We start from the raw sequence: 19,292 nt of genomic DNA on the forward strand, positions 1-19,292 counted from the left end.
TAGGGCTGCCTGGGCGGCTCAGTCAGTTATGCATCCTACTCTTGGTTTCGGCTCAGGTCATGATCTCAGGGTCGGGAGATCGAGCCCCGCATCAGGCTCCCTGCACAGGGCAGGGTCTGCTGCTCCCTCACCCTGTGCCCCCACCTGTGCTTGCTATCTCTCGCTCTTTCAAATAAATAAACAAAATCTTTAAAAATAAATAAAATGCGGATAATAATTATGCTCATTGTGAAAATGAAGTGAAATAACAAGTGAAAAATGCCTCGCACTGCAGCCAGCCCAGAGTAAACAAGTGTCTCACTTGCTTCACCAGGGCCATTACCGTCCGATCTCAACCACCACAGGCCAGCCCGTCCTGGAGGCTCCCTTGCATCATCAGCAAACAGGCCGAAACCCAAGCCCTCCAGCAGCAGGACCAGGCTGGGGCACAAAAGGAAACTCCATCCTTGGAGCGGAGATGAGGCCGGCCCCTGCCCTGCCCTCTGCCAGGGTGGGAGGCCGCTCGGCCCCAGCAATGCCCTCCACCCCATACTATAAATTATGCTAACTGCCACTTGTCCTCTCCAGAGGCCCAGCCTTCAGTCTTGACCTGCGTCCTGAAACCTCCTGGGAGTTTCTCTCTGGAGAACAGATGGGCGGGTGGGTGTGAGTCATGGCAGCAGGAGGGCCCTGCTCCCTTGGTCACTGTCTGCCTGAGTCAAGGCCCACCCATAGGCCAAGGGGATGCCTCTGTCTGGTCCTCCCCGCTGCCCCCTCCCGCTGAGTGAGTCAGGGGCGGAGGAGCACACTCTCACCCTCCTCCATCCTTCCCTTGGGCCTGGCCAGTTGGGCCAAGTCATGCCTGGGCAGGGCCTAAGGACAGGTTGGAACCAGCCAAGAAGTCTCCAAGCCCCTGGGCAATAGGAACCTACTGATCCCTGGTTTTTAGTTTGGGGGATTTCACTGCCAGCAAGAGAAGTGGGCTCTTGGTCCTCACAGCTGCTAACTTCTGTGTAACCTTGAAAACTTCTCTTCTCTCTTGACACCTGTCCCGTACCACAAGGCATAGCAGGGCTGGGCCCCTGGCCAGCTAGACCAATCCCTGGGCCAATACCTCTTCCTGTCTCGGTGACTCCCAAGACCTGATGAGAGTCCTGAGCTGTAGCACCTTTCCCAGGGAGGGGAGGGAAGAGTGATGGGCTAAGTCCTGGGCAGGACCACGTGAGTCCTGGCAGAGACCTCCTCACCCCCTGCCCAAGGCATGAGGGCCTTCTCCTTCTCCCTCTGATCAGAAGACTGCTGGGCTGTGGCAGGGCTGAGTGAGGAGGACTGTGGAGAAGAAGAGGCCTGGCCCACCCACTGGGACAGCTGGGTCCTCTGGCTAGCTGTGCCCTGTCTGGCTCTACTCAACACTATTTTATTTATTTTATTTTATTTTATTTTATTTTATTTTATTTTATTTTATTTTATTTTATTTATTTTATTTTATTTATTTTATTTTTATTTTATATTTTATTTTTATTTTTTTTACTCAACACTTTTTTTTTAATTTTTTTATTTTTATAAATTTATTTTTTATTGGTGTTCAATTTGCCAACATATAGAATAACACCCAGTGCTCATCCTGTCAAGTGCCCACCTCAGTGCCCGTCACCCAGTCACCCCCACCCCCCGCCCACTCTACTCAACACTTAACAGACATCATACAGCATGGAGTCCCCCATAAATGCTGGACACTGTTCCAGGCATGTGGGAAATAAGTGTGAACAACAGGAAAAAAATCCCTGCTCCCCTAAAGACGATGTGTTATTAACCACGAATAAATGAGAAAATGTCAGACAGTGAGGATGGGCCATGAAGATGGGTGGTGAAGACAGTCACAACCAGTGATGGTAGCTAGTGACCAAGTGGCTCCTTTAGATTGGTCAGGGGAAGAAGGGGCCTTCCCAAGGAGGCGGCTCTCCATCGATGACCTGAATTACAGGAGAAGTAGCAGAGCGAGCAGCTTGCTGCAAGGGCAAGACGGGAACAAACATGGTCTGCTTAGGAAAAGAGAAGGCCACCAGGAAACAAGAGCAAAAAGCCCCAGATCGGCTCAAAGACAGCCTCAGGGCCACATCATGGGATTTTATCTTAGTTGTGAGGCTTAAGTCTCTCACCCCCAAGCTGCCCCATGTCTGGCTGGCAGAGACAGTTCCCTCACACAATCAACAAATCTTCCCAGAACCCCTCCTTTGAGCCCGGCCCTGAGCTGGACACAGTGGCCCAGAGCGTGGGCCAGAGGAAGCGAAGGATACGTCTGATGATGGAAACTAGACCCAGGTCACTATGACTTCAACACCTTGATCGGATCCATGACAGAAAAAAGTGCAGGGAGACATGAGTGCCCAGAAGAGGCTCCCACCCAGCCCAGGAGGGCTCTGCAGAGGGCTGACTGAGCTCGTGAGCCAGGAGTTCAGGCACAGAACACAGGCCGAGCGTTCCAGCATGGGCTGGTAAGATGACACCCGGACTGAGCCTTGGGGGGCTCCAGGCAGTCAGCAGGGAGGCCAGCAGAGGAATGAGACTCAGGAGTGGAGAGGTGAGGGGTGCAGCCATGGGCACAGCCAGTGCAGATGGTGCCCTTCAAGGAGCCACAGAGATATCCCAAAGGCAGAAATATAAAACTAAAACTAACAACTTCTAAAAGAAAACAGAAGAGAAAATCATTGTGATCTTGAGTTAGGCAAAGAGTTCTTAGATCTGACTCCCAAAAAAAAATCCATAAAAGAAAAAATTGATAATCTGAACTTTATTTAAAAAAAAAAAAAGGGGGCAGCCTGGGTGGCTCAGCAGTTTAGCACCGCCTTCAGCCCAGGGCGTGATCCTGGAGACCTGGGATTGAGTCCCATGTTGGGCTCCCTGCATGGAGACTGTTTCTCCCTCTGCCTGTGTCTCTGCCTCTCTCTCTCTGTGTCTCTCATGAATAAATAAATAAATCCTTAAAATAAAAAAAATAATAAAATAATTTTTTTAAAGTACCCTTAGACACTGGTAAGAGATAAAAAGACAAGCCACTGGGAGAAACTGGGAGAAAATATTTGCAAATTATATGCCTCTGATAAAAGTGTTTTATACAGAACCTATAAAGAACTTTCAAAACTCAATTATATCATTTTGCAATATACACAAATATCAAATCATTATGTCATACACCTGAAACTAATATGTTATAGGTCAATTACATCTAGAAAACAAAACAAAACACCCCTCAATTATAAGAGAACAAACAACACAATACAAAACTGGGCAAAAGATCTGAACAGACACTTCACAAAGAAGATACATGAATGGGAGTGCCTGAGTGGTTCAGTCAATTGGGGTGACCGACTCGATTTCAGGTAGGGCTGTGATCTGAGGGTTATGGGATCAAGTCCCATGTCAGGCTCCATGCTTGGCTTGGCGTCTGCTTAAGATTCTCTCTGTCCTTCCCCCACACTCCTTCTTTCTATAAATAAATAAATAAATAAATAAATAAATAAATAAATAAATAAATAAATAAAATCTTAAAAAACAGATATGGAAATGGTAAATGAGCACATGAAAAACTGTTCATCATCAGTCATTTTTCTAAAATGCAAATTGGGACACCTGGGTGGCTCAGTGGTTGAGCATCTGTCTTTGGCTCAGGGCATGATCCCAGAGTTCTGAGATCAAGTCCCACATTGGGCTCCCTGCAAGGTGTCTGCTTCTCCCTCTGCCTGTGTCTCTGCTTCTCGGTCTCTGTGTCTCTTATGAATAAATAAACAAAGTCTTTTAAAAAAAGAAAAATGCAAACTAACACCACAATAAACACACCTATTAAAGCAGCTAAAATTTAAAAGATTGACAATACCAAGTGTTAACAAAGATGAGGAGGAATTAGTAACTTTCATACACTGCTGGTGGGAATGCAAAATGTTACAACCATTTTGTAGAATAATTTGGAAGAGTCTTTAGAAGTTAATCACATAACCTACAATGGGATCCAGCCATTCTGTTCCTAATTATTTGCTCATAAAAAAAGGAAATCAGGGCTCCTGGGTGGCTCAGTTGGTTAAGGGTCTGCCTTTAGCTCAGGTCATGATCCTGGGATCCTGAGATCGAGCCCTGTGTTGGGCTCCCTGCTCAGCAGGGAGTCTACTTCTCCTTCTCCCTCTGCTCCTCCCCTCCACTTGTGCTTTCTCTTTCTGAAATAAACAAAATCTTTAAGAGGAAGGAAGGAAGGAAGGAAGGAAGGAAGGAAGGAAGGAAGGAAGGAAGGAAGGAAGGAAGGAAGGAAGGGAAAGAAAGAAAGAAAGAAAGAAAGAAAGAAAGAAAGAAAGAAAGAAAGAAAGAAAAAGAAAATGAATGTCCATACCAAGACTTGTACACAATGCTCACAGCAGCTTTATGTGTTAGCCCCAGATGGGAAACAACACAAAAGTCCTTTAAGGGGTGAACAGTTGAACAAGTTCCAATATATCATACTATGGAATACTCCACAACAATAAAAAGAAATGAGCTTCTGACACATGCAACAAACACGAATGAACCTCAAAATATTAAAATGAGTGAAAGTCTGACTATGTATATATATATATATATATATGATTTGAATCCATTTACAGATGATTCTAGAAAATGTTAACTAATCACGTAGTGACAAAAAGCAGATTAGTAGATGCCTAGGACAGGAGAGGAGGAGGGAAAGAGACAGGAGAAAGGGATTAAAAATGGGAACAAGGAAACTTGGGGGTGATGGGAAAATTCAGTATTTTGATCGTGGTGACTAGAAGGCACAAGCCCATACTTGATGGTCCATTCCACAAATACACGTTGCCCTACTATGTGCAAAGTCCTGTGTTCTCAGTACTGGAGATGGAACAAGGACAACACGGTCCCTGCCCTCCCAGGACCCCCGTCCTCGGAGGCAAGAGCGGTAATAAACCTGATACATAAATGAAAACCATGCACAGAAATAACTTCAGGGAAACAATACGGCGACCAGGCAGGAACACGAGGTGGGGGGAGTGAGGGAAGCGGGCCAGGGGGGTCCCCATGTCTCATGTGTAGCCTCAGCTGGGTGGTGTGGCCATGCCAGAATCTGGGGCCCTCTCTACAGCTCCCTGGGCCATATGGTGTGGAACAGGGTTGAGCCCGGCTCACGAGGGCACAGAGCCCCCCCACGGCCAGCTCTCTGCCCAAGGGGGCCTCTCGCCTTGGCTCAGCTGCATTTGGGGACAGGCAGGGTAGATACACCCGGGGCAGGAAAACACGTTTCTCAGGAGCCCAGCTGGCTTCTCCTCACAGGCACCCTAGGGAGCCCACCCTGTCCGGAATCAGGGTTGCCTTCTGGGGAGAGGGCAGGGGTTGCAGGAGGGGCACCCTCATGAGCTGGGCTCGCCAGGGAGGCAGGAGGGGGTGAGGTGCACTCCTGGCCTCTGGGAGGACTGCTCCGGCCTCCTGTTTGTGACGGACAGAGGGGATGGGACAGGCCAGGCTGGCCTGATGCCCAGAGGGGCAGGGCTGGAGGTCATCGGCCACCGGTAGGGGGGCCTGCTTGGCCCGTTCTCTGGACACAATGTCCTGGACTGCTTCACAGCTTGGCTGGCCGACAGGGAACAGTAGCTGGCAGAGGGTATGGGCAGCCGGCCGACTGGGGGCGGGGAGCAGCCTGGCTTGAGCAAAGGGCTTGTTCGCACAACCTGACCTGCCACCTTGGGCAAAGAGAGAAGCAGCTTGTCTGGGAGGGAGACGAGGGGACCTGGTGCCCTGTGAGGGCCTCAGTAATCCCTTCCCTAATGTCTGCCTTAGTTTCCCCATATGGCTCCCAGCTGCCCACCCTTGAGCAAAGCTCTACAAGAGTAAGTGCCCTGCAAGTGCTGGCCCTGCGCCATTCCACCATGACCTTAGGCACCTCACAACCTCTCTGAAACTCCGATCTTCACCTGAAATATGGCACCTACTTCTCTGGGCTTGAAGGCACGGGGGGCATTTAAGATAGTTAACCCTCACGGAGGAGGCACCTGACGGAGTAGTGGGCTCTAATGGCCACGTTAATAAGGCAATGGTAACGTCTATGTATTGAGGGCCTCCTGTGTGCCAGGAACTTTGCCTACATTTCCCTGAATCCCGGCAGCAACCTGAAGGCAGGTTTTATCTTCCTCATTTTCTAAGCGAGAACACTGAGCTTCAGCAAAGTGGCACAGCTGATATTAGGGGCAGGTGGCTCCCCACCCCTATAGGAAAAGGCGCAAGAGCCCGATGGGCAGACCCCAGGGGATTCCTTCAGGTGGAGTTGAGCCAGGGAGGGCCTGAGGGAGGAGTCCTAGAAACCCAGCAGCTGAACCCAGAGACCATGCTCACTTGCCACAGGACATTTCTGGCAGAGTCCAAACTGTATCCAGATATATAAGCCAAGGTGAGGGACAGTTGTGGGGAGCGATGTATTCATTCATTTAGCAAATATTAATAGAGGGAAATACAGCCTGGAGAGGGGCTGCCAGACTTTGGACTCAGATACTGTACCTTGTGAGGTGTGTGTCCTGGAGGTAGCGTGACTCCCAGTTTTCCCAACGAAGGTACTGTGTCCCAGGAAACCCCTCAGTCCAAGGCAAACCAGGATGGTTGGTCGCCCTAGCTGGAGGAGTTACTCCACCTCTTGGTTTCCTCAGTTGTAACAGGACACCAATTCTCACTTGTTGGAGGGTGAAATGAACAGAAAGTCCTGGACTCAGTTTAGGTCCAATAACTGGGAGCAGGGAAAACAGCCTTTCCTCTTACCCTGGTAGAGGCTGGGGAGGAGGGGAAGGAGGGGGTGTTGATCTGCCCAGTTTTGTAGATGAAGGGACTGAGGCTCCCATCGAGTCTGAGCAGCACACAGAAGGCTTGGGCAGATACTTCTCTTATCCCCAAATCTGCTTTTTTTTTTTTTTTTAAAAGGTTTTATTTATTTATTAGAGAGAGAGACAAGAGACATAGAGACACAGGCAGAGAGAGAAGCAGGCTCCATGCAGGGAGCCCAACGTGGAACTGGATCCCGGGTCTCCAGAATCAGGCCCTGGGCTGAAGGCGGCACTAAACCACTGGGCCACCCGGGGTACCCCCAAATCTGCTCTTAGAAGGTACCAGGCCCTGAGGACCAGCCCTGCCCACAGCTCCGGCCAGGCCACAAGGCAGGCCTGGGCCATGTGCTCCCTGCGCAAAGGCCAAGGTCCACAGGGACCCAAGGTTAGGCTCGGGTCCTGCACGGTGCCAGATCCTGGGAGGGCATTAGGGGAGAATTAGAACAGGTCACAGTTACCTCCCTAAGTCCTCAGCAGGTGCTGACACGCCCCGCTTCTTCCCTGCAACACAAGAGCCCACTAGCAGTCCAAGTTTACAGGTGGGGATACTGAGGCTCTGAGAGGCAAAGTCTGGCCAAGGGCACCATGGGGCAGGGGGAGGAATCAGTCACTAGCGAGGGTCACTGCCTGACTTTAGAATTCAAGACAGACTGTGGCCCAGGCACGGGCAGGGAGAGGGGCGGGAGCTCTGGAAGGCTCCGGGCGCAGGGGACCCCGGGGCCCCTCCGGTCCTGGTCAGCGAGGGGCCCTTCGCGCGGAGGAGCAGGCCGGGCCCCGCGGCCCCGCGGCCGTTCTGGGGCTCCCATCACAGTCTGGGCTCCCCTGTAAGCCGAGGGATCCTTCCTAGCCAGCGCGGTCACCCCATCCCCGCGGGGACCCGGTCGCGGGGCCCCGTCAGGGAGCCGCCTCAGTTTCCCCTGGGCGTTCAGCAGCAGCGGAGCGTGCTGAGCCACGCAGGACCGCGCCCAGGGAGGGGCCGGGGCCTCTCCTTTCCGGGCCCCGAGCCCCCGCGGCGGCGGGGGCGGGGGAGCGGGGGGCGGGGGTTACGTAACGGGGGCGGGGCGGCGCGGGCAGCCAATGGGGGCGGCCCTCCTAGCCAGGCCCGGCGGCGCCGCCCTCCCGCAGCCGCGCGCCACCCCCCCCGCGCCAGCCAAGCCGCGGGGCCGGGGCGGGGGGCGCGGGCGCGGGCGCGGGCGCGAGCGGACGGGGCGGGCTCCGAGCCGGGCTCCGGGCCCGCGGACCCCCTGCGCCCCCGCGGGCTGCGCGACGGCACCCTTCGGGCCGGGGCCCCGCCTCCTCCTGCGCCAAGGTCACCCGGGCCCGCGCCGCCCCTTCCCCGCCGCGCGCGTCGGCCTCCCCCGCTCCCCGGCGGCTCCTGCCTCCCTCCGCTCGCACTTACTTCATCCGGCCTGGCCTCGCTGTTATTTATATCCGCGTCTGGCTCCCCAGCAGACGGTCTGACGGGAGGCGGCGGCGGGGCTGGCCTGGGGGCCCGCACGCACACGGTGTGCGGCAGGTGCGGGCCGCCGGGGTCCCCCGGGGGCCAGGGGGCTGAGGGAGCCCCTCGCCGAAGCCCCTGGCTTAGGGCCTGCTCGCCTACCCCCCTCCCCGGGAAGTGGAGGAAAGGCCGCAGGCAGACACCAGCCGAGGTCGCCCCCATTCCCTGCTCCGTGGCCCTGGCTCTGCCGCTTTGCCCCGGGTCAGGGATCATCTTGGGCTTCCGTGCTGCGCTCAGGAGGCCCCCAAAGGTGGATCGGGACCACCGGGCGGCTGCTTAACAGTGCTGATTCTGGGTTTCCACGCCAGGCCCCTCTGCGTGGGCCTTCTGGGGGTGAGGCCTGGGACTCAGCATTTGAAACAGGCTCCCTAGGGGAGCTTGGGCTTTCTGAGGTTTGGGAGCTGTCTTGGGGTTGCTTTGGGGGGAGGGAGCAAGCAAGTGGCAGGAGGGTGGCAGGTTGGGACTGTCCTTGCTTTGATTTGATGGACAGGGTGGAAAGACAGGGCAGAGGAGTGAGGGGCCTGCCGTGGGGGGGGGGGGTTAGATTGGGGTTTGTGGCCAGGGACTGCCTGAATTGTGGAGGTGGAGCAACACCCTTCACACAGGTAAAGCCCTTTAGTGCCTACTAAGGGGCCCAGTAGATCCTACCATTCTCCAGCAACCTTGCGAAGTGGGCCTTGTCCATCTTACAAAGCTCAGAGACGGGATGTGACCTGGACAAGGTACCTGGCGAGAAACAAACAGGCTCAGGACCCAATTGGATTCCTTCATCCAAGCACTAGCTAGACACTGGCACAGAAAAGGGAATACAATACAGTTCCTGCCCTACAAGCAGAGTGGGTCAGGAAGAAAGGTGGGCAGCACACACAGCAATCAATCCTGATCAGGTTGTGGTCTGATGAGCATTGACAGCTCAGAGCTGAACTGTGAAGGATGAACAGGAGTTCCCCAGGAAGACACAGGAGGGGGCATTCCAGGCAGCAGGAACAGTTTGTTCAACTGCTCAGACGCCTGAAATAGCAATCGCTGTAGGGATCTAGAAGCGGTTTGAGGCTGAGGCTTAGAGTCTGTCAAGTACGTGATGAGAGATGAGGCTGGATGTGCAGGGAAAGCCTTGACCAGGCAAGGCCTGACTTTGTCCCGAGTGCAAGGGGGTGGAAAGCCCAAAGAGGAGGGGTGAGGAGGGAGAGGGGTGAGGGGGAGGCCCAAGGAATGGGGTGCCCCAGTAGCAGAGCCGGCAGGGTCTCCTTTCCAGCCCTTCCCTGTCTCCTCGGGGCGACCTCACTTTCCCCCAGCCCCTACAGCCACCCTCCCTCCACCTTTCTATTAGCTCAAGCTGGGGACTGCCTGGGGATACTGGACCTCATCCAGATGGGCATGATAGGCTGCCTATGAGGACTGGAGTAGGTGATTCTGTCTCCCTGGATCTCAGTTTCCTCATCTATAAAATGGGGACAGCTCTAATCTGTTCCTCCTAAGGGTCAGAGTGAGATGCAGAGGCAGGGGATGGTCAGGAGGAGCTGGTTTGTTCTGAACAATGTCCAGCACAGCGCTAGGCATTTGCTCATTTGGTGCCTCCCCCTGACCTCCATCCAAGAGAGACCTCTCCCCAAATGGTCCCCTGTCCCATGCACACCAGGCTTCAGGAACCACTACTTGAGAGCAAGCACTGCTGGCTTCAAGTTCCAGACCTGCCAAATCTCTCAAAGTTGGGGCCTCCGTTTTCTCAGATGCAAAATGGAATGTTCTCAAGTGCAGATCCCCAGCAGCCTCTCTTGTCCAGGACAAGCCAGGCGGGCTCTCCCCAAACACAGCAGAAAGGGCAAATCAGGACCCCCTACGCCCCCCCCCCCTTGCCACCCCCAGGCCCTGCCAAGGACATCCCGTGCCCTGGTGATGTCACAGGGCCCTGGAAGCTGGGGCTGGCTGGAGCTAACAGCACTCTGACGGGATTTATTTTTAAACTCTCAGGGCATGGTCAGCTCCCTGGCCCCTCCCCATCCCACCTCACCTCATCCCTGCTGTCTCCCACCTGCCAGCTGAGCTCCCAGGCCAGTCTTTGAAGGTTTTCTCTGCACACGGTCTGTTTCTGCACCCACCAGGCTGCTGAGGGGCAGTGGGGAGCCAGGTCCTTGGCCCAGTGTCTCTGATCACCAAATCCAGACCTACTGAGGGAAACAGATGTGGCCCCGGAGGTGGACCCCAGCCTCCTGTGCCTCCTAAAGCCCAAAGAGGGCAAGGGATTTGCCCAGGGCCCCACAGCCAGGGCCAGGGATTATCAGATGGGCTCTGTAGACACCCAGAACCCCTGGCTGGGCTGTACAGCTATCACCAGAGCTTAAATTCTTTCTTTTTCTTTTTCTTTTTTTTTTTTTTGCCAGCAGGCCTCAAGGCTTTCTTGATGCTGTATAGCTCAAACAAGCTGCAGGAATAGACTGGGTGCTGGGGTAGCCCTTGACACCATAGCCCTTACCAACCCCCAAGCAGGGTGTGTGTCCATCACAAGTGTCACACACTTACCCTCTAAAGTGACTTTAGACTAAAGACCTGTCAGCACCTTTAGCTTAGAAATTTATCCTGATGAAACACCCCTTTTATCAGTTCCATATGTTGGCCTTCTGGGTGAGATTGTGGTTGAAAATGAGGTTCTACTGGAAAAATCCATTTGACAATGGCAGCCTTGACTCCTCTATCCTCACAGCTGCCCTGGGAGGCGGGGCAAGGCCAGAGGCCTCCTTCAGCAAATGAGGCTCAAAGGAGAAGAGTGATTTGCACAGTAACTGGAATCCAAGGTTCTTCTGTCCTCCAGTCCTCGTGAGGTGAGGTGGACCTACCTTGCCTAGCCCAGCCCAGCCTGGGGTCGGTGGTCTCAGATACCTCTGCAGCTCATAGCAAGTAGGGGGGATGGGACCTTAGAATATCCATGTCCTGGGGCACCCGGGTGGCTCAGTGGTTGAGCGTTTGCCTTTGGCTCAGGTTCTGATCCTGGGGTCCTGGAATCGAGTCCTGCATCAGGATCCCTGCAGGGAGCCTGCTTCTCCCTCTGCCTGTGTCTCTGCCTCTCTCTCTCTGTCTCATGAATAAATAAAATCTTTAAAAAAAAAAAAAAAGAATATCCATGTCTTGACTCTTCACTATAGTGCAACACAGACTCTAGACCCAGATAGATTTGGTTTAAAACCTGCCTGTGGGATCCCTGGGTGGCGCAGCGGTTTGGCGCCTGCCTTTGGCCCAGGGCGCGATCCTGGAGACCCGGGATCCTAGTGCATGGAGCCTGCTTCTCCCTCTGCCTGTGTCTCTGCCTCTCTCTCTCTCTCTCTGTGTGTGACTATCATAAATAAATTAAGAAAAATTAAAAAAAAATAAAACCTGCCTATGGCATGTCTTAGCTGTGTGATCTTGGGAAAGTGACTTCACCTCTCTGTGCCTTAGTTTCCTCCCCTGAAAAATGGGGATAATAATAGGATGCAATTCTCGTTGTGGGAAATACTGCTTTGAGAGACCACCTGAAAAGTGCTTAGTATAGGCTGGACACTTAGTGCTCAACCGATGGCAGATATTATTATTATTATTATTATTATTATTACTATTACTATTCCTTTTTTTTTTTAAAGATTTATTTATTTATTTTTATTTATGATAGACACAGAGAGAGAGAGAAAGAGGCAGAGACACAGGCAGAGGGAGAAGCAGGCTCCATGCCGGGAGCCCGATGTGGGACTCGATCCCGGGACTCCAGGATCGCGCCCTGGGCCAAAGGCAGGCGCTAAACCGCTGAGCCACCCAGGGATCCCCACTATTACTATTCCTAAGCAAACAATCACTGAATTCTCACCTTGAAGCTGGACCTGGAAGGCTGGCTTCTTCGGACAGTATCTGGGCAGGGCTATGAGGAGTTGGGGGGGAGCTAGCTCAGCTGGTCTGGGAGAAAGAATAGTAGAGAAAACCTCTGGCTGAACTGGGGTGGGTGCATGGGGAGAGGCCAGAACCAGCTCAGGAATCCCCAAAACCTCAGCAGCCCCTTTGTCTTCTGCCATTACTACCACCACCACCCTCATCTTCCTAGGAGGTCACTTGAGCAAAAAGAGCAAGAGCCAGGTGGCAAGGCAGATGGCTTATCACCAGGAGGGTAAGGAGTCAAGCAAGAGAGCTTGTGCACCCCCCTTCCCATACCCACACCCAAGTGTGTCTGCAGGAAGTCCATCAGAGCTGGGTTCCATTCCCACTTACTGTGGGGTCTGAGCCAAGTCACCTCATTTATCTGAGCCTCAATTTTCTCCTCTGTGAAATGGGCATAAAGATACTGTAAAGTGAAGATATAATGAATAGGTATGTAAAGCATCTGGCACACAGTGAGTGATTAATAATTCTATCTCTTGAGAAGGGAAAGAGCCAGGCTGACTCTTTGCATGAAGAAGTGGGGAGGGGGGGCTAGGGACCAGAGCCCTCAGCCCCTTACCCACAGGAAGTCCAGAGCCTCCGTGACTGGGCTGATGGGAGTGAGCATGACACTGTGATCTGAGGGAAGGAGGGCCTGGGGGGTCTGAATGCAGAAGAACTCAAAAGAGGGGCGCCTGGGTGGCTCAGTTGGTTAAGTATCTGCCGTCAGCTCAGGTCATGATCTCAGGGTCCTGGGATGGAGCCTCACATTGGGCTCCCTGCTCAGTGAGGAGCCTGCTCCTCCCTCTCCCTCTGCCCCTCCCCCGCTCATGCTCTCTCTCTCTCTCTCTCTCTCTCTCTCTCTCTCAAATGGATGAACTCTTAGAAAAAAAAAAGGAATGCAAATCAGGCAGTACAGGTGCTGCTCTTGGGGAAAGATGGAGAGACAAGATCCAGCTACCAGGTGCCTGGGGGCTGCAACAGAAATGAGTTGTCCTGGTGCCCTGGTGTGGACACACATGGACACACTCACTGAAACACAGACATCCAGGGACTCTGATACACACTCTATCTCTCTCACACGGACGGACACACACACACACACACACACACACACACACACACACACTTCAGGTCACAGGGCTCAAGGCAAGAAAAGCCCTAGAGATTTTGCCTGGTTGATACAGCAGGAGGCTAGTTTCTTGTTCACCTACCTTTTCCCCAGATGCACACACCACCCACACACCGTTACTGGGGAGGCCCCCCTCAAAGCCTCTCAGCCTCATTCTGCTAGAGTGGCCCACCTCAGCTCCTTGACGCAGGGTTTCAGCCCTTGCTCACGTCTTATCCTCTGATGACAGATGAGGAAGCCAAGGCTCAGAGACAGGACCAGTCTTGTCAGAAGCAGCTGGAGGACTAAAGGAGGTGAGATCCAAACAGAACTCCTCATCCCAGATACCTCACTCTGGCTGAGCCCTGGTCCCCACACCCCACCCCCGCCAGCCTACATGTCAGCTCCCCAGGAAGTGCCTAAACTGCAGGCCTTGGGAGGCAGGCAGGCCTCCCCCTGCTTCTCTCCCTCCCTCCTCGGCCTCTGTGGATACCCCTGGACCACGTCCACCAGTAGCCACTGGAGGAAAGGCGCGGGGCAGGGGTGGGGGGGACCGAGTCCGCCGGGGGCCCACAGCACCGCCTGGCACCAGGCGGACAGAGCCGGGGAGGCTTTGCTGACTGAACAACTCTGGAGGCTGGAGAAGAGGTCAAGGCCTAGGTATGTGTCTGCAGCGCCACCTGGTGGTGACACAGCACTCCTGCCGACACCCGGCCCTGTTCTGTCGCTGACCCTGTACATTAGGGGGACATTTAGTGAGCAGCTGCCATGTGCCAAGGATTAGGCAGGCCAGGCACGGAGAATGAGACCAGGCCGAGAAGATCTGGGGGACATCACTCCAGCAGACAGGACAGCAAGTGCACTGGCTCTGAGATGGAGGCATTGGGCAGGAGGAGCCCAAGGGCCGAGTGGCTGGAGCCTGGTGCTGGGCGTGGAGGGGGAGGAGAAGGGGCAGGTTGAAGGCTGTGCTGAGTTTGGGTTTGTTTCTGAGAGTGATGGGAGCCACAGCATGTGGCATATGGTAGCAAGGCTGCCGTGAGGATAGACTGGGGAGTGAAAACAGAGCAAATGGTGGGGCGATGCTGTCACTACCCAGGTAGGACACAGAAACAACTCAGACACCAGAGGTGGCCATGGGATTCTAGAACTTATAGGGTCTGTGGACAGATTAGAATCAGGCTTTGGTTTGAGCACCTGAGGAATGGGGGTCCTGTACTGTGAAGACTGGGGAGGAAGAGGTTTGGGGGAGACCAGGAGCCTCTGGGCAGGTTAAGGTGAAATACCTGTGGGACCTCCCGGCAGAGGTGCCAGGTAAGTGTCGGGAGCTTGGGGAGAGGATGGGGCTAGAGAGACACAGGCGGGTTGCTGGGGGACAGATGGTACACAAGGCTGCTTGCTCCGTGCCAGGTGCTGTTCTCAGGATTTCATGTGTTTTAAGTCACTGGATCCTCACCTCAATGTGAGGGCAGCACTGGCCGGGCTGGAGGCCTGCAGAAGAAGGTGTGGAATCATGCAAGGGGGCAGCTTGTCCACAAGAGTGGTTTTTTTTTTTTTTTTAAGATTTTTATTTATTTATTCACGAGAGACACCGAGATTGGCAGAGACACAGGCAGAGGGAGAAGCAGGCTCCATGCAGGGAGCCCGACGTGGGACTCGATCCCAGGTCTCCAGGATCACACCCTGGGCTGAAGGCAGCACTAAACCACTGAGCCACTTAGGCTGCCCTAAGAGTGTTGTTGAAGCCTTCTTGGTGGAGGTGACCACTGACTGGGGCCTGGAGGGATGATTGGGAGTTGGTGAGGCCGAGAAGAGAGGGAAGTGAAGGCTGGGCTTGGCCTGGTGCTGTTACAGAGTGTGAACGTGAGTACTGAGATCCACACTTCTGGTGCCCTTGGGCCTGGGGGGAAAAACTGATACCCAGAGAAAGAAGGGCCCCAGTGAGTCCTTGGTGGGCTGGGCACTGGCTCCTGGCCCAGGACTCCATCCCAGCTTCGGGCGCCTCCACTTGCTCTGGTCACACCCCTTAGGCTCGCACTTGAGGTCTCGGCAAGGCTCCAGGGTGGGATGTCAAGGTGATTTGAGCTCAGCCCAGCAGCTTCTCCAACAGAGCAATGGGGTTGGGGGTGTGGCCCAGCTCTGCCACAGACTCAGGAGATCCAGACTCAGACCTCAGGAGGACCGCCTCGCTCTTCAGCCCTGAGTGGGCTGGCCCTGCTGACTTCCAGCCCCATCGCCTGCCTCTACCTACCTCATTCTCTGCCCTCCAGTCTGCCTTTCTAATGGTAGAATTGCAGGCATCGGCAAGCCTGTGAGGAACGTGGTTTTGTGTGTGGGGTGGAGGAAAGGGGGGTGAGGCATCTACCAGGCAACCCTGATAAGTGGGCAGGATAAGGATTCTGATTCTATGCACTGATTCTATGCACTCAGGGGTGCCTGGGTGGCTCAGTTGGTTAAGTGTCTGCCGTCAGCTTGGGTCATGATCTCAGGGTCCTGAGATCGAGCCCGCATCGGGCTCCCTCCTCAGTGAAGAGTTTGCTTCTTCCTCTCCCTCTGTGCTTTCTCTCTCTCAAATAAATAAATAAATAAAATCTTGAAAAAGAAGGGGAAGGAAAAGAAGAAGGGGCTCAGAGAGGGATGTGGCTTGCAGAAGGGCACACAGCAAGTTGGAGATGGGCTTGGGATGAGGCTGGATCCATGTGAGCCCAGCTTTTTGTGAACAGCTCATGGTCCAGGTAGTAGGAATAGCCAGTGCCCTCCCTGAGCGAGGAGGGGCCACCCAGCCTCGAAGTGATTTCTGGGAGATAGGAAACATGGATATGCAAGATGCCTTGGTCCGAATCTCATTTTGTTGTGTGACCTTAGGATGGCTCCTTTTCCTCTCCGGGCCTCTCTCCCATCCATTCCAGGAGGGCCTGGAGGTGATAACTTCTGAGGTCCTTGTTGTCTAGGGCCTCTGACCCTGGCAGCCAGGAAGAAAGGACACGCTGTGAGGGAGGGAGAGAGACAGACACTGGTCCAGGGTTGGGTGAGGACCAAGGAAGAGGTTGAGGAGTGGGGGAGAGGAGAAGCAGTATGGCCTCTTGGAAGTCACATCCCCTGTCTGACCCTCAGTGGACACATTTGCCCAGTGGGGGGTCACTGTGAGGGTCCCAGCCCAGATTGTGGGACAGTTACCAGTTTTTTCCTCCTTCACGCCAGCTGCTGGACCTGGCCTTGCTGCCGGCCAGGGTGGCTTGGATAGTCTGTGGGAAGATGTCCCACCAGGCCTTGGTCTGGCTGCCCTGGCTGGCTGACCCCTGCTGGCCCAGGGAAGTGGAAAAGGTGGGGGGTGTGGACGGGCCTTGGCAGCACCAGCACCTGGGCTAGGAGATGACTGATATGACGGAAGAGCTTGGGCTTAGGAGCCAACCAGCTCTGCTACTTCATAGCTGTGAGATCTGGGCCAAGCAAGTCACCCAAGACTTCATTGGGCCTTGGTGTCCTCCTCTGTAAAATGGGACACACATCCTAGGTGCCATGAGGCTGAGATGCCAGGACAGCAGTGAGTAATGATGCCCCAGTTTGGGCTCAGAGGACTGGCTAAGATTCCTCCTTCCTCTGCTTTCTCTGCAGCCCACATGGGACCAGCTACATGGAGTCAGCCTGGAATCCAAGCCGGAGTGGATGCCCCCCACCCTAGCTTGGAGACACCTGCACCCTAGGAGCTGGAGGAGGCCGAGCGTGGGGTTGGGAGGGTTTGCTGAAGCACCTGATGTGAGCACGGGAAGGGCTGGCTGGGGCTTGGGGGCCGGGGGCACCCACCTTCAAACCTGTTTCCGACTTCCTTTGCCACTCACCCCTATCTCTGGCAGGCAGCTTTCCCGGATTAGCAGCTGACGTCAGGAGCTGCCAGCTGGGCTGGCCTGGCACAGCCTCTGGGAGGTGTGTGACGGCTGCCTGGTAGCTGGGTATAGTCAAGGAGGGAGGCATGTGTCCAGCTCTGGAAGTCCGTCCTCCAGAGAGGTGGGAGAGAGAGGCGCATTGTGTTGGCCACTCACACATGATCGGTGTAGCACATTCATCTTGTGCAGAGACAGAAATCACTCAAGGAGGTGGAGTAAGTTGCCCCAGGCCTCACAGCTGGTCTGACCCTGTATCCCACACCACCCAGCTGCTAGGCCTGGAGGGGCTCATCTCTGTGTAGAACCTTCTATGCCATGACCTCAGTGCATAGCCAAGGGATCTACCCTCTCCCAGAGGCCTGTGAAGCTGGTGTCCCATAAAAAACCCCAGAAGCCTAAACAGGGTCAGTGACTTGCCCAAGATCACACCCTAAATTGGTGATGGGAGGCAAGGTCTGAACCCAGGGCTAACTCCAAACCCTATGTTCTTACCTGCCACAGCGTTGACAAAGATCTTGTAGCTTTGACATATTTTGAGCCCAAATGCCCTATGCTCCCATGGCTGCACAAAACTCTGTTTTGCATGGGAGCATTTGTATGCAGGGTAGAAAATGCAGTGAGCTGGAGATGCCTGGGTGGCTCAGTGGTTGAGCATTGCCTTCAGCTCAGGGTGTGATCCTGGGGTCCTGGGATCGAGTCCTGCATCGGGCTTCCTGCAGGGAACCTGCTTTTCCTTCTGCCTGTGTCTCTGCTTCTCTCTGTATCTCTCATGAATAAGTAAATAAAATCTTTAAAAAAAAAAAAAAAAAAAAAAGAAAATGCAGTGGGTTCGAGTAGGTCACCTCCAGGGGAGAAACAGACCTCAGGTTGACTTATTAAGGGAAGGAACCTTCTGGGTCCAGTTTAGTTATATTACCTCCTTGGACAATCAACTGTGCCCAGGGCTAGGGTCGGTAAACATGCAGCAGCCCCCTGCAGCCCCCGAGCTGGCTTAGGGGGTGGCACAGGGCCAACACAAAGCCTTTGCCTCATGTTTCGATCACCAGGCCAAAGGTCTGTTCAAGTTAGACCTGCTTTCCAGGGCTTCTTGGTGTCCTAGTCTCAACATTGGTGACAAGAGGTGGCAGTGTCAAGGTTCCACTCACGCTGGGTCCTCTCATCACCGCTCCCCTCGTGCCTCACCTCTGGCCAGATGGACAGTCCATGTATGCCCTGGGGAACTGAGGCATGTGGACGGAGCTCACAAACCACCTGGAGGACTCAGCTCTGAGCCCAACTCACGTGTGAGCCTTAAGGGCAAGTCACAGCCGTTCACCTTCTGGTGTCTCCTTAAATGTCGCCTGCAGACAGGTCTTCCCTGACCCCTCCACTAGTCTCCCTCCCAGTTCCCCCGTCTTTTCAGTCACATGACTGAGTACAATCCATCATTCTCTATTTTTGTCTGTGGAATGTTTGTCTTTGCTAGCAGATTGTGAGGGCAGGAGGCACGGCTGGCACAGAATACACATTTAATAAATATTTGCTGAGTGAAGTTTCTCTAAACTTTGATTTCCCCGACTGCACAATGGGGGTTAACATCACCCCGGACCTCTGAGAAGTGCAAATAAGATAACATCTCTAAGTACCCAGCCCAGGCCGAGGATACAGCAGGGACTCAAGATACTGGGAGCTGGAATGAGCGGCAGGCTGGGCCAGAAGGCCTGTGCATGCTGTGGGGAGATGGGAAGACCCAAGGGTGCAGTTGGGTAAGACCAACTTGACCCCAGGGCCAAGAACAGTCCGCCTGCCTTTACTGTCCAGGGAATTTGAACTTGAAACCCACTCTGGGTTGGAAGTTTAGCTCTGCTGCTGTTTTGGGGGGCATATCACTTTGCTTTCTGAGCCTATTTATTTGTAAAATAGTCTTTTTTTTTTTTTTTTTTTTTTTATGATAGTCACAGAGAGAGAGAGAGAGAGAGGCAGAGACACAGGCGGAGGGAGAAGCAGGCTCCATGCACCGGGAGCCCGATGTGGGATTCGATCCCGGGTCTCCAGGATCGCGCCCTGGGCCAAAGGCAGGCGCCAAACCGCTGCGCCACCCAGGGATCCCATGTAAAATA

The 19,292-nt window shown here is 54.0% G+C and overlaps 1 long non-coding RNA gene across 19 annotated transcripts; it reads right to left on the bottom strand.

Moving 5' to 3' along the window:
• Window positions 1–1,517: 1,517 nt before the first annotated feature.
• Window positions 1,518–19,178, bottom strand: LOC112934046 (uncharacterized). 19 transcript variants are annotated; one of them, XR_011997762.1, is made up of 8 exons: window positions 17,686–19,172; window positions 12,158–17,304; window positions 11,508–11,650; window positions 10,355–11,413; window positions 8,224–9,048; window positions 7,283–7,325; window positions 6,508–6,676; window positions 1,630–3,466 (listed from the first exon to the last, which is right to left on the bottom strand). It is a non-coding gene; the product is annotated as an uncharacterized lncRNA (long non-coding RNA). The 19 variants fall into 19 exon arrangements; XR_011997775.1 differs by having other exon boundaries at window positions 1,631–3,466; window positions 10,355–11,650; window positions 13,506–13,617; window positions 17,149–17,304; window positions 17,686–19,124; XR_011997771.1 differs by lacking the exon at window positions 11,508–11,650 and having other exon boundaries at window positions 1,631–3,466; window positions 12,158–13,617; window positions 17,149–17,304; window positions 17,686–19,124.
• Between the last annotated feature and the right edge of the window lie 114 nt (window positions 19,179–19,292).

The sequence above is a fragment of the Vulpes vulpes genome, chromosome 16, assembly GCF_048418805.1.
Source record: "Vulpes vulpes isolate BD-2025 chromosome 16, VulVul3, whole genome shotgun sequence".
Classification (NCBI taxonomy): Eukaryota; Metazoa; Chordata; class Mammalia; order Carnivora; family Canidae; genus Vulpes; species Vulpes vulpes.